This window comes from Lepisosteus oculatus, chromosome 14, assembly GCF_040954835.1.
Source record: "Lepisosteus oculatus isolate fLepOcu1 chromosome 14, fLepOcu1.hap2, whole genome shotgun sequence".
NCBI classification, from domain to species: Eukaryota; Metazoa; Chordata; class Actinopteri; order Semionotiformes; family Lepisosteidae; genus Lepisosteus; species Lepisosteus oculatus.
The window spans coordinates 49,790,291-49,812,776 of NC_090709.1; the positions used below are offsets into that span (position 1 = coordinate 49,790,291).

General features: G+C 49.4%; 18 non-coding genes across 18 annotated transcripts; 12 read left to right on the plus strand and 6 right to left on the minus strand.

The window, feature by feature from the left end:
• Positions 1-1,501: 1,501 nt before the first annotated feature.
• Positions 1,502-1,583, plus strand: trnal-aag (transfer RNA leucine (anticodon AAG)). Its single transcript has one exon. It is a non-coding gene; the product is annotated as a tRNA-Leu (tRNA).
• A 9,222-nt stretch (positions 1,584-10,805) lies between these two features.
• On the plus strand, positions 10,806-10,878 carry trnaf-gaa (transfer RNA phenylalanine (anticodon GAA)). The gene has a single exon. It is a non-coding gene; the product is annotated as a tRNA-Phe (tRNA).
• A 109-nt stretch (positions 10,879-10,987) lies between these two features.
• On the plus strand, positions 10,988-11,060 carry trnav-gac (transfer RNA valine (anticodon GAC)). Its single transcript has one exon. It is a non-coding gene; the product is annotated as a tRNA-Val (tRNA).
• Positions 11,061-11,634: 574 nt separating this feature from the next.
• Positions 11,635-11,706, minus strand: trnah-gug (transfer RNA histidin (anticodon GUG)). Its single transcript has one exon. It is a non-coding gene; the product is annotated as a tRNA-His (tRNA).
• Positions 11,707-12,400: 694 nt separating this feature from the next.
• trnav-cac (transfer RNA valine (anticodon CAC)) lies at positions 12,401-12,473 on the plus strand. The gene has a single exon. It is a non-coding gene; the product is annotated as a tRNA-Val (tRNA).
• Positions 12,474-13,094: 621 nt separating this feature from the next.
• trnad-guc (transfer RNA aspartic acid (anticodon GUC)) lies at positions 13,095-13,166 on the minus strand. The gene has a single exon. It is a non-coding gene; the product is annotated as a tRNA-Asp (tRNA).
• Positions 13,167-14,190: 1,024 nt separating this feature from the next.
• On the plus strand, positions 14,191-14,263 carry trnaf-gaa (transfer RNA phenylalanine (anticodon GAA)). Its single transcript has one exon. It is a non-coding gene; the product is annotated as a tRNA-Phe (tRNA).
• A 109-nt stretch (positions 14,264-14,372) lies between these two features.
• On the plus strand, positions 14,373-14,445 carry trnav-aac (transfer RNA valine (anticodon AAC)). The gene has a single exon. It is a non-coding gene; the product is annotated as a tRNA-Val (tRNA).
• A 574-nt stretch (positions 14,446-15,019) lies between these two features.
• trnah-gug (transfer RNA histidin (anticodon GUG)) lies at positions 15,020-15,091 on the minus strand. Its single transcript has one exon. It is a non-coding gene; the product is annotated as a tRNA-His (tRNA).
• A 694-nt stretch (positions 15,092-15,785) lies between these two features.
• Positions 15,786-15,858, plus strand: trnav-cac (transfer RNA valine (anticodon CAC)). The gene has a single exon. It is a non-coding gene; the product is annotated as a tRNA-Val (tRNA).
• A 621-nt stretch (positions 15,859-16,479) lies between these two features.
• trnad-guc (transfer RNA aspartic acid (anticodon GUC)) lies at positions 16,480-16,551 on the minus strand. The gene has a single exon. It is a non-coding gene; the product is annotated as a tRNA-Asp (tRNA).
• Positions 16,552-17,575: 1,024 nt separating this feature from the next.
• trnaf-gaa (transfer RNA phenylalanine (anticodon GAA)) lies at positions 17,576-17,648 on the plus strand. Its single transcript has one exon. It is a non-coding gene; the product is annotated as a tRNA-Phe (tRNA).
• Positions 17,649-17,757: 109 nt separating this feature from the next.
• trnav-aac (transfer RNA valine (anticodon AAC)) lies at positions 17,758-17,830 on the plus strand. Its single transcript has one exon. It is a non-coding gene; the product is annotated as a tRNA-Val (tRNA).
• A 1,340-nt stretch (positions 17,831-19,170) lies between these two features.
• Positions 19,171-19,243, plus strand: trnav-cac (transfer RNA valine (anticodon CAC)). Its single transcript has one exon. It is a non-coding gene; the product is annotated as a tRNA-Val (tRNA).
• Positions 19,244-19,864: 621 nt separating this feature from the next.
• On the minus strand, positions 19,865-19,936 carry trnad-guc (transfer RNA aspartic acid (anticodon GUC)). Its single transcript has one exon. It is a non-coding gene; the product is annotated as a tRNA-Asp (tRNA).
• Positions 19,937-20,960: 1,024 nt separating this feature from the next.
• On the plus strand, positions 20,961-21,033 carry trnaf-gaa (transfer RNA phenylalanine (anticodon GAA)). Its single transcript has one exon. It is a non-coding gene; the product is annotated as a tRNA-Phe (tRNA).
• A 109-nt stretch (positions 21,034-21,142) lies between these two features.
• trnav-aac (transfer RNA valine (anticodon AAC)) lies at positions 21,143-21,215 on the plus strand. The gene has a single exon. It is a non-coding gene; the product is annotated as a tRNA-Val (tRNA).
• Positions 21,216-21,789: 574 nt separating this feature from the next.
• On the minus strand, positions 21,790-21,861 carry trnah-gug (transfer RNA histidin (anticodon GUG)). The gene has a single exon. It is a non-coding gene; the product is annotated as a tRNA-His (tRNA).
• Positions 21,862-22,486: the final 625 nt, after the last annotated feature.

The following is a 22,486-nucleotide window of genomic DNA, read 5'->3' on the forward strand; positions in this document are numbered from 1 at the left end:
TCAATCTGCTTTCCCTGTACAAGAGGATGTCCAACTCATGTAGCTATAGATGTAGACGACAGTGGTCCACTGAAATCTTGATCTCACAACCCTCGGCATGACTCCGCTTTGTTCTGCTTTAGACAAAGGGGGGAAAAGACTTCTTTCATCACACGTTTTACACTGTTTACGGTGTTTGCAGTGCTCTTTCTTAAATGAAAACCAGGAATCGGCACCATATGAGGTGAGACTAGATAATATGGGATCAAGTAGCCTCGCCATTCCATGCGTGATATGAGCAAAGTGTAATTCCTGTCTTTATAGTGTGCTTGTTAGAGACTAAGCTGGCACCCAGAGCGCTTTAAATCCGGGAGTCAGCAGCCCAAGACAAGAGAGCTTCCATCGTCTATGTTTTTTGTGTGAAGGGGGAAACCATGCGTGTGCTGCAAACGATCTTAGTATCGAAGTGCCGTCCCACATAACCGATCCGAACAATCTGCTTTACAGAGGAGCACTGCCGGAGCTTATCGTTGGCAAACTGAAGACCAGGCTGACCTCTTCTGTGACTCTTGAACACTGAGTCTCAAGGTTGTGAATTCAATCTCCACGCTGGCGGGAAATTCCATAGGTAATGATCACATTTTCTTGCATGCTAATCAAAAGAAATATTAAGAAACTTTTCCCGATACCAGTTTTTTACAAAAGTAAAGGCACATGGCACATGTGTGCCACATCACGTCCGAGTTTAGTGACAACTACCTCAGAGATTGTAAGATGGGTAGTTTCAGATCAGATCACTTTTTTTTAATCAAAGGTTCAAGCAAACCCGAATACTTTTGCAAGAGACATTTCAGAATCCCAGTCAAATCCAGTACGATTGCTGGATCCTTCGAATTCGACTGAACTATAGCACAGATCTGCAGTCCACCATTAGAATACTGTGGGTGTGTTGTATAAGCCATACCGCCCAAAATAGTTCTAAAACAGGAGATGCATCCTCGTTTAGGAATGTGGTATAAAGTGAAATGGTCTGGGAAGAGTCCTACGTTTGAACAGTTCAAAATAGATGTAAAGGGGTATTTACGGACTCTTTCGAAATGTAAGAACAAGCTGTGAGGACCTTCATTTTATTTACCTTGTGTAATAGTTTTTCATAAAGTGTAATTGTATTATAGCATGTGCCCCTGACGATTTTCTTGATACGTAATATTTGCTCTTGTTTGTATTGTATGTAGTTTTGTTGTTTAAATAAAATGTAAAAGACACAACTTTCTGGATGCGGCTGCTGTAAAAATAAAATGACATCAAGGGTGCTGTACGCAGAGGTCTGAAACCTGCTCCACAGAAGATCTTTATCCAGAGGTGTTAAAGAAGTCGAGATCTCGCCATGAGAGGGGAAGCATCTCAGAAAAAGCAGGTGCAGTCGGTTCCACGGTCATAACGCCACTAAGTCGGGCGACAAGAGCAAAACCCGCCCGGCTTCCTCTGGGCAAGTAATGAGACAAAGAAACAGCACACAGCGGGTAGCGTGGCCGAGCGGTCTAAGGCGCTGGATTAAGGCTCCAGTCTCTTCGGGGGCGTGGGTTCGAATCCCACCGCTGCCAGGTGCTTCTGTCGCGACCCTCTTTCAGCTGGTTTCAGACAAAAGGGAGGGAACTGCTTTTTGGCAGTCTCTCGAGAAACTAAGCAGAGTGTTTAAAGATACTTTCTCAGCTTGACATCAAGGCACAAAACAAAAACCTTCTTGCGTCCTCTCTACCCAAAAGCGCTTTACCACTTTTTGCGTTATGCAGGGAACGACGTCTGCCCAGATCCCTTTTGTGTCAATGCAAATCGTAGTGTGCCCTCCGTTTTAATGTTGGCTGTGCTGGCGTGCTGCTTCTGTCTGTGAAACTTGAATGTTCTGCTTCTTCGCACCGAATCGCCGGCGGGGGTTGAGCTTGTTAAATCTTTGCGCATAGCGCTCCTTTGGAAGTACTTTGTCCAAGTTCAAAAGCGATCGTGGGATTTACTTCATGCGTGCAAAAAGCATGCCTCGCACGACAGATTTAAATGGGGAATGGAGCCTGCTTCTTGCTGTTTTTCCTGTGGTTGCAGTTATAAAGTTGATCGTGCTTTCACATTCTGTTAACAGTATTCACTGGCTGAGCTTTATCAGTTGGTTTGTAAAGGAATCTCTGCTTCGGTTCCAGAAAAGTCATCTGTAGTGTGTTTTTTTCCGTGCCCATGGCAGTCTTTTAAAGCTGGTAGTAATGGCGGCGAAGTTAATTTTTTATCCTCTTTAAAAGAATAAGGACGGGCTGGGGCGAGCTCCATTTACCACTCTTTCAGCTAACCGCCAAACTCGCGAACTGATTACACTGCAGAGCCACAGGCGCCTCGCTTTTCTCCATTCTCTGGGTTAGGGTGAAAAAAAAACTTTGCTGGTATTAGCTGGCCTGCTGGGAGTACCTCTTCTTCACTGATAAGCAAGATTTGTGTTTCATCTTTCGCAAGCTGTATAGATTTCTTTCAAAACAAGTTGTTCCAGAAAGGAAACGAACACTTGCATTCACCTGAATTAAAAGGCATGGGATTTGCCAATAAGGATAAATTCTGTACAGTAAGACAGGAAGAAAGTCACCGCTGGGAATCAGACCCAGGATCTCCTGTTTACTAGACAGGCGCTTTAGCCAACTAAGCCACGGCGCCGGCAAAGTGCTGTCCTTTGACAGCCACTTGGACACGTCTCAACTGCTCTGAGACATCTGCGTTCGGTGTGCACCGAGCCTACTCGCCTTGCATGTTGCCTCATTTACATGCGATAGCTCCACCAATAAGAGAAAGGATGAGAAATGGCTTTTATCTGGCACTTTTCATGTCAGAGGATCTCACTCTGCTTTCCGTGTACAAGAGGATGTCCAACTCATGTAGCTAAAGACGTAGACGACAGTGCTCCACTGAAATCTTGATCTCACAACCCTCGGCATGACTCCGCTGTGTTCTGCTTTAGACAGACAAACTCCACGCTGGTGGGAAATTCCATAGGTAATGATCACATTTTCTTGCACGCTTTTGTAGGGTTTGGGCATTTACTTGGACAATAATTAATTGTAGCAGTAAATCACAAAATTGATTCTTTTGATGGCTTTAGAATCCAACCATGCAATATAACTCAAACAACGCACACACACAGGTACTAATACACGAGGATACATTTATTAATACATAGAATATGCATATAAACAGATCTTATCGAGAGGGTTATCAGAATACAATAGGTATATATTCAGTCAGTTACAAAGAGTTACATATATCAAGAGGACATACATTCAGTATATCATTCATTTAGACCGTTTCGTAATTGAACTTGGTTATAACTTCTACATTAGATACTCAAAACAAGTACATAACTCTTGTTGGGATAACAATTGAATTCTCGAGCAGTAATGCAGTGAAGTTGAATACTCATCCAATCTCTGGGGATTCAGATCTCCTGCGGGCACAAAGAAACAGTTGCAGGCTGTTGCTGTCCAATCCGCGCTCTCTGGCTCGGTGCCAGGCTGTGCTGTGCGGCTTGCGACGGTGCGCTGCTGATGCTCACTGACCGGCTAGTTAGTGTTGGCTTTAACTAGCAAAGTTTGCACACAGGAGAAAAGATGACTGTGAGTCCCAGCAAGTTAGGAAGAGGACCGGTTTGTTCCTGATGAAGAGCTAGTTGTATTATTATTATTGAGAGACAGGTTCACCGTCTGTTCCTCAAGGTTGGGACAGGAGATCACACACTGTATTATTATTACTGAGAGACAGGCTCACTGTCTGTTCTTCAGGCTGGGGCAGGAGATCACATTGTATTATTATTTTTGAGAGACAAGCTCACTGTTCCTCAGGCTGGAACAGGAGATGACACACTGTATTATTATTATTGAGATACTGCCTCAGTGCTCCCCAGGCTGGGTCAGGAGATCACAAACTGATCTATTATTATTGAGAGACAAGCACACTTTTTGTTCCTCAGACTGGGACAGGACATCCCACACTGGATTATTATTATTGAGAGACAGGATCACTGTCTGTTCCTCAGGCTAAGAAAGGAGCTCACACACTGGATTATTATTATTGAGAGATAGGTTTACTCTCTGTTCCCCAGGCTGGGAAAGGAGATCACACACTGTATTATTAATATTGAGAGGCAGGCTCACTGTCTCTTCCTCAGGCTGGGACAGGAGGTAGCACACTGTATTATTATTATTACTGAGATACAGGCTCACTGTCTGTTCCTCAGACTGGGACACGAGATCACACACTGTATTTTTATTATTGAGAGACAAGCTCACTTTTCCTCAGGCTGGGACTGGAGATCACACACTGTTCTATTATTATTGAGAGACATGCTCACTGTTTGTTCCCCAGACTGGGACAGAACATTCCACACTGGATTATTATTATTGAGAGATAGGTTTACTGTCTGTTCCCCAGGCTGGGACAGGAGATCACACTCTGTATTGTTATTATTGAGAGACAAGCTCACTGTTCCTCAGGCTGGGACAGGAGATCACATTGTATTATTATTATTGACAGATAAACTCACTGTTCCTCACTGTTATTATTATTGAGAGTCTGGCTCCCTGTTCCCCAAGCTGGGACAGGAGGTCACACACTGTATTATTATTATTATTGAGAGACAGGCTCGCTGTCTGTTCCTCAGGCTGGGACAGGAGATCACACACTGTACTATTATTATTGAGAGACAGGCTCAGTGTTCCCCAGGCTGGGACAGGAGATCACACACTTTATTATTATTATTGAGAGACAGGCTCACTGTTTGTTCCTCAGGCTGGGACTGGAGATCACACACTGTTCTATTATTATTGAGAAACAGGCTCGCTGTCTGCTCCTCAGGCTGGGACAGGAGATCACACACTGTATTATTATTATTGAGAGACAGGGTCACTGTCTGTTCTTCAGGTTGGGATAGGAGATCACACACTGTATTATTATAATTGAGAGACAGGCTCGGTGTCTGTTCCTCATGCTGGGAGAGGAGATCACACACTGTATTATTATTATTGAGAGACAGGTTCGGTGTCTGCTCCTCAGGCTGGGACAGGAGATCACACACTGTTGTAGTGTGCTCTCACGAGGCACCAGTTCTGTAGGGGTTTGGGCATTTACTGGGACAATTATTAATTGTGGCAGTTAATCACAAAATTGATTCTTGTAATGGTCTCAGAATCCAACCATGCGAGATAACTCAAACAACGCACACAGGTACTAATACACGAGGATACATTCATTAATATATATAATATGCATGTAAACCAAACAGATCTTATCGTAAGGGTTATCAGAATACAAAAGATATATATTCATTCAGTTACAAAGAGTTACACATATCAAGAGGACATACGTTCGGTATATCATTCATTTAGACCGTTTCGTAATTTAACTTGGTTACAACTTCTGCATTAGATACTCAAAACAAGTACATAACTCTTAGGAATTAAATTGATATCAACTGGTTGGGATAACAATAGAATTCTGGAGCAGTAATGCAGTGAAGTTGAATACTCATCCAATCTCTGGGGATTCAGATCTCCTGCGGGCACAAGCAAATGCAGGCTTGTTGCTGTCCAATCCGCGCTCTCTGGCTCCGTGCCAGGCTGTGCTGTGCGGCTTGTGACGGTGCGCTGCTGATGCTCTCTGAATACTGGCTAGTTAGTTTTGGCTGAAACTAGCGAAGTTTGTGCACAGGAGAAAAGATGACTGTGAGTCCCAGCAGGTCAGGAAGAAGACCAGTTTGTTCCTGATGAAGCGCTAGTTCTGAATAGTGATTCAGCTGTCCACAGTTCTGACCTTTTCACGAGGCCTGCTGCTGGTGCTAACCTCGGGTGGATCCTCTGGTTACTCTCTGGCAACCTCCGCTCTCGACTCTTAGAACAAAGGAAAGTTCTGGCACTTGGACACACTGGCCGTTCCGTGGTGGTCCAGGCTGAGTCTCAGGATGGTCAGGAGGCGCGCTGCAAGAATGTCCTGCCCTTGGGAGCCTTCTGCTCCTGGGCCGTCCTGCCCTGGAATTGTCTCACACTCCTGGAATTCTCCTTTGAATTCCCTTTAGAATAGTCTTGGAGTTCTTTGTTGCCTGTTTTTACCTGGAGGAACTTCAGCTCGTTCATTGGATGAAAGTTTCATGGGCATCAGAGACCCACGTGGGTTACTCGGCCCTACCAGTCCCTGATTGGTTGATCAAGGTGAGATATGAGTCACTTACTCCTGACACTTAGGAATGCAGTCCAGATGTCCATCTGGCACTCCCTAGACAGATAGGCGCCAATGGATGCCCATTGATCATGATAGCCAGGCTTAGCTAAATGAATCCCCATTTGGGAGCTGTCCCTTATCAAAAGAAAACATCTTTAAATCAGCCTGCATGAATAGCTTCTTTGTGGCTGCACCACAGAGGTGAAGAGAGAGATGGGGCCTCATTTGGGAAAGCACAGCAACACTTAATTCTGTCTTATTAACAAGCATTGCCGCTACAATTAGTAGGAAGAAAGATACAATGTTTTGAAAATGTAATATGTTTTAAAGGATTAAAGGGAAAAGAAATACTTTATATACGCAAACTAATTCAACTGAGCTCCTCTAAACTATATAGCCTGAAAAATTGCCAAAGCACAATGTATCAATTTGGGTGACACTGGGGGGAAAGGATCACAACATTGAAAACCACAAGGCTTATTTTCAACAGCAAAATTTGTGCTTGAAAATATTTGACAAAAAAAGGAATATTACACGCACGGAAACCAATATTTACCACTAGGATAGAATGCAGCATAGAACAGTTGGATAGAAGGTTAGTGTAACTCTATAGTGCATCACAGAGGTCAGTCTCTTCCCCCTCATTATGCAGGCTGACTTCACTGTCCTCCAGCGATAGTCAGCTGTAATCACTGATGCAGACATGATGTTAATACTCTGACAGCATCTTGGCTGATTTGGTTAAAGTGTTTTCCTATTAAACAGGAGATTCTGCGCTCAAATCCCAGCAGTGTCTTTCTTCCTGTCTTGTCTTACAAAATGTTTCACTATGGATGATTACATGCAGCTTGATTTTGTTTAATGCAAGTTTTCATTCCCTTTCTGATGGCTCTCTACAGTAATTTTTAAAAATACTAATCGGGATGATTACTGTACATATCCTCAGTAAAGGGGAATATATAAGTAGTGACTATCCAAATTGCATTTTTGTGTGAAACACATTTCAGAAAATCGAAAACCAATTTTCAAAACTCACAATAACAAGACAAAGTTCACTTTCACTTTATGCATATTTACCACAACCTTGCTTTCTGATCATAAAAAGTCTTAATTTTAATATAGCAGTTTTAAATGGGACATTCAGAACATGGCATATGAGAATATATGGTTAACCGAGGATGAGCAAAGGATGATCGCACTTTCTGCTTATTGCTATGAACCTACCCCTGGTTATAAAAATGTCTCAAAATTCTGACACTGAGGTGTGAGACACAATGTAACAGGCTCTCATAATCCCGAAATACAAGAAATTTTACTGTAGCATTTTATAAATTTGACCCTGTGAACATTGCATGTCCCTCCTTCCTCATTACCAAAACATCTCAATGTCCCGACGCTATGTACATTTGTAATTACAACACTTCACTGTTTCATTTATGAGTTGTGACATTGTGAACATGGCATGTTAAAGTATATAGAAAATCTAGATCAGAACAGGCTAAATGCAATTCCTAGTGATTTATCATTTTCTTACTTTCGAAATGAAAAACATTTTTTTTCAGTGATTATGACACTTCAGTATGACATAAAATATGCTTCAATGACAGAATAAATAATAATAATAATAAATAAGCATGGAAAAAATACCCAAAGTGGACATTCATAGTTGTGATTATAGAATGTTAGATATCGGGTGGGTAGCTGCGTCAGCATGCGTAGGCTGCAAAGGAACAAGTAAAGGACTATTCCAGCTGAAAAGAGAAGAAAAGAATCACAATGTTTCGGCTATGGAGCCTTCTTGATGTGTGAGAAAGACAGGGCAGTAAGCAAAGATAATTTTCTTTTTATCTTTGCTGAGTGCAGTTTATCGCTGATGACAACATCAAAGACATTAAGGAATTTTTACGGCTTACAGCTCCATATCAACTTCCTTTCATAACTAACCTCATCAGATCCCTCAACTCCCAACTCTTCCAGTTTCTCACTTCAGAGAAGGAAAAAAAACTCAAAATCCTCTACAGAGAAAAACCATCAACACCCTTATCACCTCCACCAATCCTAACCTTGGTGTTACTACACCCTCTGACCTTTCCCTTTCACCCCTTTGCATCCTCAGCTAACATATTTTAATAGTACAACAAAATTACAATAGATTGTACAGTATTTATGTTTAAAATTAAGGTAAATATGTCAAAATATCGAAGTCCAAATGCACGGTGCTAATGTAACAATGCTTGCATGTTCTTAAACAAATCTGCATTGTATTTTTAAAATATTTCAGCAGAGGATGCAACGGGGGTATAAATGACGACTCGACTTTTTCTTGGGTGAATATGGTTTTCTGGGGAGTTGCGATGTTGGGCATACAGTAATTGGACATTCCCCGGTGATTCTGACACCTGTTAAGCACTCGCATTTCCTGCAAATATTAAAATGGTTAAGGTTTCGCTGAGAAATCCAATCGACCTTTGCGAAGACAATGTTTACATCACATAAGAAACACGTCTCTGGGTGGACTCGAACCACCAACCTTTCAGTGAACAACCGAACGCGCCACACAGATGGAATGGTGGGTCCGTGTCTCACATCACAACTTTCAGGTTAAAAAAAAATATTTTTTTGCCAGCTGGCAATATTTCTTCTGCACTGATAATCAAGAATTGAATTTAATTTCTCGCAAGCTGTGTGAATTTCTTGAAATACAAGTTTTCCAGAAAGGAAATGAATACATGCATTTAACGAAATCAAGCCCTTTGTGATAGTCCGAAATGGTACGTTATGTACCACAAGATAGGAAAAAAAACATGATTGGGATTTTAAGCTACTGTACGTGACCTATGGTACCAGACCGGGGTAAAGTTAGCTTGAAGTTCGAAAACGATTTTGGCACGCCTGTAGCGTTTACACGAAACCTCTTAGAATCGCGAGAATACTTGCTTTGTGCATAAAATACATTGTGAATGCTTTCTCAGCCTTTACTTTTTCGTTTATATTACATTTTTTTGGACCAAGCACGAATATTCTTTTGTCCATATCTTCGCAACGGAAGCACAGAACGCCTTCAAACCAAATGCATTTTAAAGACCACGACGTGGATATTTCCACAGCCTCTACATCAAAGTATCAGTGAGCTAATTATCTTTTTTTAAACCTCCGGTTTTTCATCGATGAGTAATTACGCACTAACTGGAACCCGGGGGACCGCTGTATACACAAGTTCACAACGCGAGAAATACTGTTCAATACGGCTTCATGCGAAAAACCCGTATATGACCATAGGAAGCATAACTGTGCAGTCTCCAATTACCCAGACTGTAAGCACGGGAATAAAGCTTTGTCTGAATTCTGAAACCCTTCCTTTACGTCCTGTTTTCATTCAGGTAAGAGTCAACTATATGCAAAATACTACTGACAGCAAGAAGATTAAAATATTCTTTACTCAGCAGCTTATTAAACACAGCTCCCATGATGTTCAAACCGATTTTTTACACAGAACACTGACACAGCTTTGCGTTCTGAATCTCTTTTTCTCGTGTTTATTTAATGTGGCACAATGTACTGGGATAGGGGTATTCTGTTCACAAACCAATAGCATTTAAACCACAGCACCCACAATGCTGCAAGTAAGTGTTTTGCACACTAAGCAGAGAGCGATGTCTTCCTCGTTAGTATAGTGGCAAGTATCCCCACCTGTCACCCGGGAGACCAGGGTTCATCAGGACATGCATTGAAGTGAAAGCAGGATGCGCTGCGACATCCACTGTGCAGACCCGCCACACTAAGAGGTGAGTGGGTCTGTTCGATCACAGCGCTAGGCGAATCCCTAAACAGTGTGCGTGGCAACAAACGAAACGGGCCTGTTTCCGCCCGGTTTCGATCCGGGGAAATCGGGCCCAGTAGTGGCGGGATCTGTACAGTGCATGTCGCAGCGCTTCAATGTGCTTCCTGATGTCCTACCCCGAGTGCAGAAAAGACAGCATCCACAGCAACAACAGCTCAGGTCTCTGCACAGGAGCTAAGCTGCCCTCATCTCCTCTGCTCTGCGGCTCCTGCGGAGCGGAGTCCCGCCTGGAGCCGTGTTTGCAGGCGGCGGCTCCCCGCGCCCTGTCTGTGCGTCGCGTCCAAGAGCTCCTGGGAGGAAGAGAGAGCCCTCCCACTCGAGGGCTTTTCCACGGTCTGTGTGAGGAGGGGCGGGTGTGTCCAGTAGCTTATCGAGCGGAAGCCTGGGGCGGCGGAGAGCTGTGATCGTGCAGACCTTGAGGTGTCACCTCTTTGTCTGCTTTCCCGCCCCCCCTCCGCCCAAGCTCTGCTCCAAAGTAGCCCGGCAACCCCTCACACCTGCACGTGTCACAACCTAAGGTGCGGTCATGAGACACCCATGGGGTGTCGTTCTGTTCTTGCTAATTGTTTCCTGCCCGTCGCAGGCAGGAGTCCATGCGAGGAAGATGCGCTGGACAGAGCTCAGAGGGCGCAGCTGGGTGGCTTTCCTTCTGAGTGACGTTCCTGCAACACTCTCCCGCTACTCTTGGTGCGCTCATGCCACAACACAGGAAGGCTGGAGCAGGTGACTGTGGGCTTGGCGCACTGCCGAAATAGCTCAGTTGGGAGAGCGTTAGACTGAAGATCTAAAGGTCCCTGGTTCGATCCCGGGTTTCGGCATTTTGTTTCATCGCGCCCTTTGTTCCTCTCTCCAGCGCCCCCTTCCTAAAGTGACGCGTCCCTTTCTCAGCCCGAAACGCAAGCGAGACACCAGCAGCGGTCCCTCCAGGTTTCCGTAGTGTAGCGGCTATCACGTTCGCCTGACACGCGAAAGGTCCCCGGTTCGAGACCGGGCGGAAACAGCCTCGTTTTGCACGCTCCTGTACTTCACAGAGGTCTTGAGCGACCGGTCATTTGTTCCCAATGTATTTCCGGTGCCTTCGTGCACTCTTGTACCAAACGCACGTTCCTTCTGTACGCGGAGCCGATCATTTGCAATTGGGCTGTGCCGACAGACCAGGTCGAGCTCTGTCGGCTCAAAAGCAGCGCAGGACCTGCAAGAACAACAGAAAGATTAGCATCCAGCGGGGGCCTCTTAGTGAGCCCAAGAGCTCATCAAGAATCGGCTCCAGCAACAGGGCTGGGCGCATTGTTCCATTCTCCGCCCACTCTCGGTGTAAACAAGTCCCTCCTGGTCTCTGCTTGAAATGCACTTTCCTGCGTTTGCTTTGGTGTAACTGGCTTCCCCTGCATGGGCGAATGTGAAGAAGATCCTTAGTAAGTCATTGAAGAAAACCGAGAAGAGGTCGGAGTGGCCTCTGTCGTTCATCAACGATCCAGTCAGGCAGTACTCCTCTGTAAAGCGCCGTTCGTTCACGTCGATTGGCTTTTTTTTGCCTTCATTTGTGCGAGTAGTAAAAGCAGACGCCCCTATTCTGCCGTGACCCGGATTCGAACCGGGGTTGTTGCGGCCACAACGCAAAGTACTGACCACTATACGATCACAGCGAGTTACCAAGACACACGCGGCAGGGCGGAAAGGGCTGTGCTCTCTTCGTGTGACATAATTCGGAAAAGTCCTGACGTTGCATTTCAACTGAGCCCCAGTATACATCGACCCTTCGACACTCTGAGTGACAACTCTCTTGCGTGTTTTCTCATATTTATGTAGTTTGCTTGCTTGATGCCGTGAACAGCATGGTTGTTCGCTGCCATATAGTCTAGCGGTTAGGGTTCCTGGTTTTCACCCAGGCGGTTCGACTCGGTTTTGCCTCCTGCTTTCCAAAAGATCAGCACCGTGTACGAAAGAGCCGCATTAAAACTACTCGAACGTGCAAAACGTGCGAGAAGAGGGGGCGCTTGTTTCCAACCGAAACTTCTCGCGTGTGAGACGAGCTGATCATCGCTGTGGGAGGGTTACTCTGGTAGACAGGGCTGACCTTCGGCAATAGGATTTATAGTCTCCAAGATGATATTTGCACTTTCTGGAGAGGCGATTTTCTCCACTTCAGTAGCCCGATTTCGTCGATTGGGTGGAGAGGGCTGTAGAATGTGGCGCCGCCTTTCCTGCTCCGTCCATGACAGGCGTGCTGGTCTCTGGAGAGAGAGCACGGTCCATCAGCGCACTCCAATAAAGGCACTGGAAGCAGCTAAATCGCATTGGCGAAGCTCAGCGCTGGGCCGCTGGGCACGTCTTGCCACCGTTTCCGTAGTGTAGTGGTTATCACGTTCGCCTCACACGCGAAAGGTCCCCGGTTCGAAACCGGGCGGAAACAGACATCTTTTGTCGCCAGGCACAAAAGGGGATTGGGGATTCGCCTAGCGCTGTGATCGAACAGACCCACTGGACCCACCTCTTAGTGTGGCGGGATCTGCACAGTGCATGTCACAGCGCATCCTGCTTTCACTTCAAGGCGCGTCCTGATGCACCCCAGTCTCCCGCGTGACAGGTGGGGACAGGTGACAGGTCCTATACTAACGAGGAAGACATCGCTCTCTCCGACCCCCGGCATCGTGTCCCGACCCACCGTGCTGGAAGCCGACGCGTGCTGTGATTCCTTTACGGAGCAGAAATGACAACCGAGGAGCCGAGAGATCATTTCAGCATTTCGCGTCTGAACGGAAAACACAAACGACCAACTCGGAATGACTTGCCTTTGACGCTTCTCAAAGCGTTCTTTGTGCATCGAACAGACCCACTCACCTCTTAGTGTGGCGGGATCTGCACAGTGCATGTCGCAGCGCTTCCTGCTTTCACTTCAATGTGCTTCCTGATGTCGAGTCGACTGCCGTGCGGAGGCTCTGAAAGCGAGAGCAATGAAAAGGTGCACGACGCTGTGAAAGAAAACAGAGAAGTGAAAGGCAGTCATTTCTCTAAGGAGGTGAAAGAAAAGCTACTCCCCGTCGGGGAATCGAACCCCGGTCTCCCGCGTGACAGGCGGGGATACTTGCCACTATACTAACGAGGAAGACATCGCTCTCTCCAACCCCCGGCATCGTGTCCCGACCCACCGTGCTGGAAGCCGACGCGTGCTGTGATTCCTTTACGGAGCAGAAAAGACAACCGAGGAGCCGAGAGATCATTTCAGCATTTCGCGTCTGAACGGAAAACACAAACGACCAACTCGGAATGACTTGCCTTTGACGCTTTTCAAAGCGTTCTTTGTGCACGACGACTGCGCCGCCTAGCAGATACAAAGGGGTTGTACAACTTTGAACTAGCAAATGGAAGAGGGTTAAGCCCCCTCTCTTTTAGCCCAGGTTCGATCTGTCTCCCAGAATCACCAGGGCGCACACACACACACACCCGTGCCGTTGAAGTGCTCTGCTTCATTTCTAAGTGCAACTCAACATTCACTCCTACCCCGAGTGCAGAAAAGACAGCATCCACAGCAACAACAGCTCAGGTCTCTGCACAGGAGCTAAGCAGCCCTCATCTCCTCTGCTCTGCAGCTCCTGCGGAGTGGAGTCCTGCCTGGAGCCGTGTTTGCAGGCGGCGGCTCCCCGCGCCCTGTCTGGGCGTCGTGTCCAAGAGCTCCTGGGAGGAAGAGCGAGCCCTCCCACTCGGGGGCTTTTCCACGGTCTGTGTGAGGAGGGGCGGGTGTGTCCAGTAGCTTATCGAGCGGAAGCCTGGGGCGGCGGAGAGCTGTGATCGTGCAGACCTTGAGGTGTCACCTCTTTGTCTGCTTTCCCGCCCCCCCTCCGCCCAAGCTCTGCTCCAAAGTAGCCCGGCAACCCCTCACACCTGCACGTGTCACAACCTAAGGTGCGGTCATGAGACACCCATGGGGTGTCGTTCTGTTCTTGCTAATTGTTTCCTGCCCGTCGCAGGCAGGAGTCCATGCGAGGAAGATGCGCTGGACAGAGCTCAGAGGGCGCAGCTGGGTGGCTTTCCTTCTGAGTGACGTTCCTGCAACACTCTCCCGCTACTCTTGGTGCGCTCATGCCACAACACAGGAAGGCTGGAGCAGGTGGCTGTGGGCTTTGCGCACTGCCGAAATAGCTCAGTTGGGAGAGCGTTAGACTGAAGATCTAAAGGTCCCTGGTTCAATCCCGGGTTTCGGCATTTTGTTTCATCGCGCCCTTTGTTCCTCTCTCCAGCGCCACCTGCCTAAAGTGACGCGTCCCTTTCTCAGCCCGAAACGCAAGCGAGACACCAGCAGCAGTCCCTACAGGTTTCCGTAGTGTAGCGGCTATCACGTTTGCCTAACACGCGAAAGGTCCCCGGTTCGAGACCGGGCGGAAACAGCCTCGTTTTGCACGCTCCTGTACTTCACAGAGGTCTTGAGCGACCGGTCATTTGTTCCCAATGTATTTCCGGTGCCTTCGTGCACTCTTGTACCAAACGCACGTTCCTTCTGTACGCGGAGCCGATCATTTGCAATTGGGCTGTGCCGACAGACCAGGTCGAGCTCTGTCGGCTCAAAAGCAGCGCAAGACCTGCAAGAACAACAGAAAGATTAGCATCCAGCGGGGGCCTCTTAGTGAGCCCAAGAGCTCATCAAGAATCGGCTCCAGCAACAGGGCTGGGCGCATTGTTCCATTCTCCGCCCACTCTCGGTGTAAACAAGTCCCTCCTGGTCTCTGCTTGAAATGCACTTTCCTGCGTTTGCTTTGGTGTAACTGGCTTCCCCTGCATGGGCGAATGTGAAGAAGATCCTTAGTAAGTCATTGAAGAAAACCGAGAAGAGGTCGGAGTGGCCTCTGTCGTTCATCAACGATCCAGTCAGGCAGTACTCCTCTGTAAAGCGCCGTTCGTTCACGTCGATTGGCTTTTTTTTGCCTTCATTCGTGCGAGTAGTAAAAGCAGACGCCCCTATTCTGCCGTGACCCGGATTCGAACCGGGGTTGTTGCGGCCACAACGCAAAGTACTGACCACTATACGATCACAGCGAGTTACCGAGACACACGTGGCAGGGCGGAAAGGGCTGTGCTCTCTTCGTGTGACATAATTCGGAAAAGTCCTGACGTTGCATTTCAACTGAGCCCCAGTATACATCGACCCTTCGACACTCTGAGTGACAACTCTCTTGCGTGTTTTCTCATATTTATGTAGTTTGCTTGCATGATGCCGGGAACAGCATGGTTGTTCGCTGCCATATAGTCTAGCGGTTAGGGTTCCTGGTTTTCACCCAGGCGGTTCGACTCGGTTTTGCCTCCTGCTTTCCAAAAGATCAGCACCGTGTACGAAAGAGCCGCATTAAAACTACTCGAACGTGCAAAACGTGCGAGAAGAGGGGGCGCTTGTTTCCAACCGAAACTTCTCGCGTGTGAGACGAGCTGATCATCGCTGTGGGAGGGTTACTCTGGTAGACAGGGCTGACCTTCGGCAATAGGATTTATAGTCTCCAAGATGATATTTGCACTTTCTGGAGAGGCGATTTTCTCCACTTCAGTAGCCCGATTTCGTCGATTGCGTGGAGAGGGCTGTAGAATGTGGCGCCGCCTTTCCTGCTCCGTCCATGACAGGCGTGCTGGTCTCTGGAGAGAGAGCACGGTCCATCAGCGCACTCCAATAAAGGCACTGGAAGCAGCTAAATCGCATTGGCGAAGCTCAGCGCTGGGCCGCTGGGCACGTCTTACCACCGTTTCCGTAGTGTAGTGGTTATCACGTTCGCCTCACACGCGAAAGGTCCCCGGTTCGAAACCGGGTGGAAACAGACATCTTTTGTCGCCAGGCACAAAAGGGGATTGGGGATTCGCCTAGCGCTGTGATCGAACAGACCCACTGGACCCACCTCTTAGTGTGGCGGGATCTGCACAGTGCATGTCACAGCGCATCCTGCTTTCACTTCAAGGCGCGTCCTGATGCACCCCAGTCTCCCGCGTGACAGGTGGGGACAGGTGACAGGTCCTATACTAACGAGGAAGACATCGCTCTCTCCGACCCCCGGCATCGTGTCCCGACCCACCGTGCTGGAAGCCGACGCGTGCTGTGATTCCTTTACGGAGCAGAAATGACAACCGAGGAGCCGAGAGATCATTTCAGCATTTCGCGTCTGAACGGAAAACATAAACGACCAACTCGGAATGACTTGCCTTTGACGCTTCGCAAAGCGTTCTTTGTGCATCGAACAGACCCACTCACCTCTTAGTGTGGCGGGATCTGCACAGTGCATGTAGCAGCGCTTCCTGCTTTCACTTCAATGTGCTTCCTGATGTCGAGTCGACTGCCGTGCGGAGGCTCTGAAAGCGAGAGCAATGAAAAGGTGCACGACGCTGTGAAAGAAAACAGAGAAGTGAAAGGCAGTCCTTTCTCTAAGGAGGTGAAAGAAAAGCTACTCCCCGTCGGGGAATCGAACCCCGGTCTCCCGCGTGACAGGCGGGGATACTTGCCACTATACTAACGAGGAAGACATCGCTCTCTCCAACCCCCGGCATCGTGTCCCGACCCAGCATGCTGGAAGCCGACGCGTGCTGTGATCCCTTTACGGAGCAGAAATGACAACCGAGGAGCCGAGAGATCATGTCAGCATTTCGCGTCTGAACGGAAAACACAAACGACCAACTCGGAATGACTTGCCTTTGACGCTTTTCAAAGTGTTCTTTGTGCACGACGACTGCGCCGCCTAGCAGATACAAAGGGGTTGTACAACTTTGAACTAGCAAATGGAAGAGGGCTAAGCCCCCTCTCTTTTAGCCCAGGTTCGATCTGTCTCCCAGAATCACCAGGGCGCACACACACACACACCCGTGCCGTTGAAGTGCTCTGCTTCATTTCTAAGTGCAACTCAACATTTACTCCTACCCCGAGTGCAGAAAAGACAGCATCCACAGCAACAACAGCTCAGGTCTCTGCACAGGAGCTAAGCTGCCCTCATCTCCTCTGCTCTGCGGCTCCTGCGGAGTGGAGTCCTGCCTGGAGCCGTGTTTGCAGGCGGCGGCTCCCCGCGCCCTGTCTGGGCGTCGTGTCCAAGAGCTCCTGGGAGGAAGAGCGAGCCCTCCCACTCGGGGGCTTTTCCACGGTCTGTGTGAGGAGGGGCGGGTGTGTCCAGTAGCTTATCGAGCGGAAGCCTGGGGCGGCGGAGAGCTGTGATCGTGCAGACCTTGAGGTGTCACCTCTTTGTCTGCTTTCCCGCCCCCCCTCCGCCCAAGCTCTGCTCCAAAGTAGCCCGGCAACCCCTCACACCTGCACGTGTCACAACCTAAGGTGCGGTCATGAGACACCCATGGGGTGTCGTTCTGTTCTTGCTAATTGTTTCCTGCCCGTCGCAGGCAGGAGTCCATGCGAGGAAGATGCGCTGGACAGAGCTCAGAGGGCGCAGCTGGGTGGCTTTCCTTCTGAGTGACGTTCCTGCAACACTCTCCCGCTACTCTTGGTGCGCTCATGCCACAACACAGGAAGGCTGGAGCAGGTGGCTGTGGGCTTTGCGCACTGCCGAAATAGCTCAGTTGGGAGAGCGTTAGACTGAAGATCTAAAGGTCCCTGGTTCGATCCCGGGTTTCGGCATTTTGTTTCATCGCGCCCTTTGTTCCTCTCTCCAGCGCCACCTGCCTAAAGTGACGCGTCCCTTTCTCAGCCCGAAACGCAAGCGAGACACCAGCAGCAGTCCCTACAGGTTTCCGTAGTGTAGCGGCTATCACGTTTGCCTAACACGCGAAAGGTCCCCGGTTCGAGACCGGGCGGAAACAGCCTCGTTTTGCACGCTCCTGTACTTCACAGAGGTCTTGAGCGACCGGTCATTTGTTCCCAATGTATTTCCGGTGCCTTCGTGCACTCTTGTACCAAACGCACGTTCCTTCTGTACGCGGAGCCGATCATTTGCAATTGGGCTGTGCCGACAGACCAGGTCGAGCTCTGTCGGCTCAAAAGCAGCGCAAGACCTGCAAGAACAACAGAAAGATTAGCATCCAGCGGGGGCCTCTTAGTGAGCCCAAGAGCTCATCAAGAATCGGCTCCAGCAACAGGGCTGGGCGCATTGTTCCATTCTCCGCCCACTCTCGGTGTAAACAAGTCCCTCCTGGTCTCTGCTTGAAATGCACTTTCCTGCGTTTGCTTTGGTGTAACTGGCTTCCCCTGCATGGGCGAATGTGAAGAAGATCCTTAGTAAGTCATTGAAGAAAACCGAGAAGAGGTCGGAGTGGCCTCTGTCGTTCATCAACGATCCAGTCAGGCAGTACTCCTCTGTAAAGCGCCGTTCGTTCACGTCGATTGGCTTTTTTTTGCCTTCATTCGTGCGAGTAGTAAAAGCAGACGCCCCTATTCTGCCGTGACCCGGATTCGAACCGGGGTTGTTGCAGCCACAACGCAAAGTACTGACCACTATACAATCACAGCGAGTTACCGAGACACACGCGGCAGGGCGGAAAGGGCTGTGCTCTCTTCGTGTGACATAATTCGGAAAAGTCCTGACGTTGCATTTCAACTGAGCCCCAGTATACATCGACCCTTCGACACTCTGAGTGACAACTCTCTTGCGTGTTTTCTCATATTTATGTAGTTTGCTTGCATGATGCCGGGAACAGCATGGTTGTTCGCTGCCATATAGTCTAGCGGTTAGGGTTCCTGGTTTTCACCCAGGCGGTTCGACTCGGTTTTGCCTCCTGCTTTCCAAAAGATCAGCACCGTGTACGAAAGAGCCGCATTAAAACTACTCGAACGTGCAAAACGTGCGAGAAGAGGGGGCGCTTGTTTCCAACCGAAACTTCTCGCGTGTGAGACGAGCTGATCATCGCTGTGGGAGGGTTACTCTGGTAGACAGGGCTGACCTTCGGCAATAGGATTTATAGTCTCCAAGATGATATTTGCACTTTCTGGAGAGGCGATTTTCTCCACTTCAGTAGCCCGATTTCGTCGATTGCGTGGAGAGGGCTGTAGAATGTGGCGCCGCCTTTCCTGCTCCGTCCATGACAGGCGTGCTGGTCTCTGGAGAGAGAGCACGGTCCATCAGCGCACTCCAATAAAGGCACTGGAAGCAGCTAAATCGCATTGGCGAAGCTCAGCGCTGGGCCGCTGGGCACGTCTTACCACCGTTTCCGTAGTGTAGTGGTTATCACGTTCGCCTCACACGCGAAAGGTCCCCGGTTCGAAACCGGGCGGAAACAGACATCTTTTGTCGCCAGGCACAAAAGGGGATTGGGGATTCGCCTAGCGCTGTGATCGAACAGACCCACTGGACCCACCTCTTAGTGTGGCGGGATCTGCACAGTGCATGTCACAGCGCATCCTGCTTTCACTTCAAGGCGCGTCCTGATGCACCCCAGTCTCCCGCGTGACAGGTGGGGACAGGTGACAGGTCCTATACTAACGAGGAAGACATCGCTCTCTCCGACCCCCGGCATCGTGTCCCGACCCACCGTGCTGGAAGCCGACGCGTGCTGTGATTCCTTTACGGAGCAGAAATGACAACCGAGGAGCCGAGAGATCATTTCAGCATTTCGCGTCTGAACGGAAAACATAAACGACCAACTCGGAATGACTTGCCTTTGACGCTTCGCAAAGCGTTCTTTGTGCATCGAACAGACCCACTCACCTCTTAGTGTGGCGGGATCTGCACAGTGCATGTCGCAGCGCTTCCTGCTTTCACTTCAATGTGCTTCCTGATGTCGAGTCGACTGCCGTGCGGAGGCTCTGAAAGCGAGAGCAATGAAAAGGTGCACGACGCTGTGAAAGAAAACAGAGAAGTGAAAGGCAGTCCTTTCTCTAAGGAGGTGAAAGAAAAGCTACTCCCCGTCGGGGAATCGAACCCCGGTCTCCCGCGTGACAGGCGGGGATACTTGCCACTATACTAACGAGGAAGACATCGCTCTCTCCAACCCCCGGCATCGTGTCCCGACCCAGCATGCTGGAAGCCGACGCGTGCTGTGATCCCTTTACGGAGCAGAAATGACAACCGAGGAGCCGAGAGATCATGTCAGCATTTCGCGTCTGAACGGAAAACACAAACGACCAACTCGGAATGACTTGCCTTTGACGCTTTTCAAAGTGTTCTTTGTGCACGACGACTGCGCCGCCTAGCAGATACAAAGGGGTTGTACAACTTTGAACTAGCAAATGGAAGAGGGCTAAGCCCCCTCTCTTTTAGCCCAGGTTCGATCTGTCTCCCAGAATCACCAGGGCGCACACACACACACACCCGTGCCGTTGAAGTGCTCTGCTTCATTTCTAAGTGCAACTCAACATTTACTCCTACCCCGAGTGCAGAAAAGACAGCATCCACAGCAACAACAGCTCAGGTCTCTGCACAGGAGCTAAGCTGCCCTCATCTCCTCTGCTCTGCGGCTCCTGCGGAGTGGAGTCCTGCCTGGAGCCGTGTTTGCAGGCGGCGGCTCCCCGCGCCCTGTCTGGGCGTCGTGTCCAAGAGCTCCTGGGAGGAAGAGCGAGCCCTCCCACTCGGGGGCTTTTCCACGGTCTGTGTGAGGAGGGGCGGGTGTGTCCAGTAGCTTATCGAGCGGAAGCCTGGGGCGGCGGAGAGCTGTGATCGTGCAGACCTTGAGGTGTCACCTCTTTGTCTGCTTTCCCGCCCCCCCTCCGCCCAAGCTCTGCTCCAAAGTAGCCCGGCAACCCCTCACACCTGCACGTGTCACAACCTAAGGTGCGGTCATGAGACACCCATGGGGTGTCGTTCTGTTCTTGCTAATTGTTTCCTGCCCGTCGCAGGCAGGAGTCCATGCGAGGAAGATGCGCTGGACAGAGCTCAGAGGGCGCAGCTGGGTGGCTTTCCTTCTGAGTGACGTTCCTGCAACACTCTCCCGCTACTCTTGGTGCGCTCATGCCACAACACAGGAAGGCTGGAGCAGGTGGCTGTGGGCTTTGCGCACTGCCGAAATAGCTCAGTTGGGAGAGCGTTAGACTGAAGATCTAAAGGTCCCTGGTTCGATCCCGGGTTTCGGCATTTTGTTTCATCGCGCCCTTTGTTCCTCTCTCCAGCGCCACCTGCCTAAAGTGACGCGTCCCTTTCTCAGCCCGAAACGCAAGCGAGACACCAGCAGCAGTCCCTACAGGTTTCCGTAGTGTAGCGGCTATCACGTTCGCCTAACACGCGAAAGGTCCCCGGTTCGAGACCGGGCGGAAACAGCCTCGTTTTGCACGCTCCTGTACTTCACAGAGGTCTTGAGCGACCGGTCATTTGTTCCCAATGTATTTCCGGTGCCTTCGTGCACTCTTGTACCAAACGCACGTTCCTTCTGTACGCGGAGCCGATCATTTGCAATTGGGCTGTGCCGACAGACCAGGTCGAGCTCTGTCGGCTCAAAAGCAGCGCAAGACCTGCAAGAACAACAGAAAGATTAGCATCCAGCGGGGGCCTCTTAGTGAGCCCAAGAGCTCATCAAGAATCGGCTCCAGCAACAGGGCTGGGCGCATTGTTCCATTCTCCGCCCACTCTCGGTGTAAACAAGTCCCTCCTGGTCTCTGCTTGAAATGCACTTTCCTGCGTTTGCTTTGGTGTAACTGGCTTCCCCTGCATGGGCGAATGTGAAGAAGATCCTTAGTAAGTCATTGAAGAAAACCGAGAAGAGGTCGGAGTGGCCTCTGTCGTTCATCAACGATCCAGTCAGGCAGTACTCCTCTGTAAAGCGCCGTTCGTTCACGTCGATTGGCTTTTTTTTGCCTTCATTCGTGCGAGTAGTAAAAGCAGACGCCCCTATTCTGCCGTGACCCGGATTCGAACCGGGGTTGTTGCGGCCACAACGCAAAGTACTGACCACTATACGATCACAGCGAGTTACCGAGACACGCGCGGCAGGGCGGAAAGGGCTGTGCTCTCTTCGTGTGACATAATTCGGAAAAGTCCTGACGTTGCATTTCAACTGAGCCCCAGTATACATCGACCCTTCGACACTCTGAGTGACAACTCTCTTGCGTGTTTTCTCATATTTATGTAGTTTGCTTGCATGATGCCGGGAACAGCATGGTTGTTCGCTGCCATATAGTCTAGCGGTTAGGGTTCCTGGTTTTCACCCAGGCGGTTCGACTCGGTTTTGCCTCCTGCTTTCCAAAAGATCAGCACCGTGTACGAAAGAGCCGCATTAAAACTACTCGAACGTGCAAAACGTGCGAGAAGAGGGGGCGCTTGTTTCCAACCGAAACTTCTCGCGTGTGAGACGAGCTGATCATCGCTGTGGGAGGGTTACTCTGGTAGACAGGGCTGACCTTCGGCAATAGGATTTATAGTCTCCAAGATGATATTTGCACTTTCTGGAGAGGCGATTTTCTCCACTTCAGTAGCCCGATTTCGTCGATTGCGTGGAGAGGGCTGTAGAATGTGGCGCCGCCTTTCCTGCTCCGTCCATGACAGGCGTGCTGGTCTCTGGAGAGAGAGCACGGTCCATCAGCGCACTCCAATA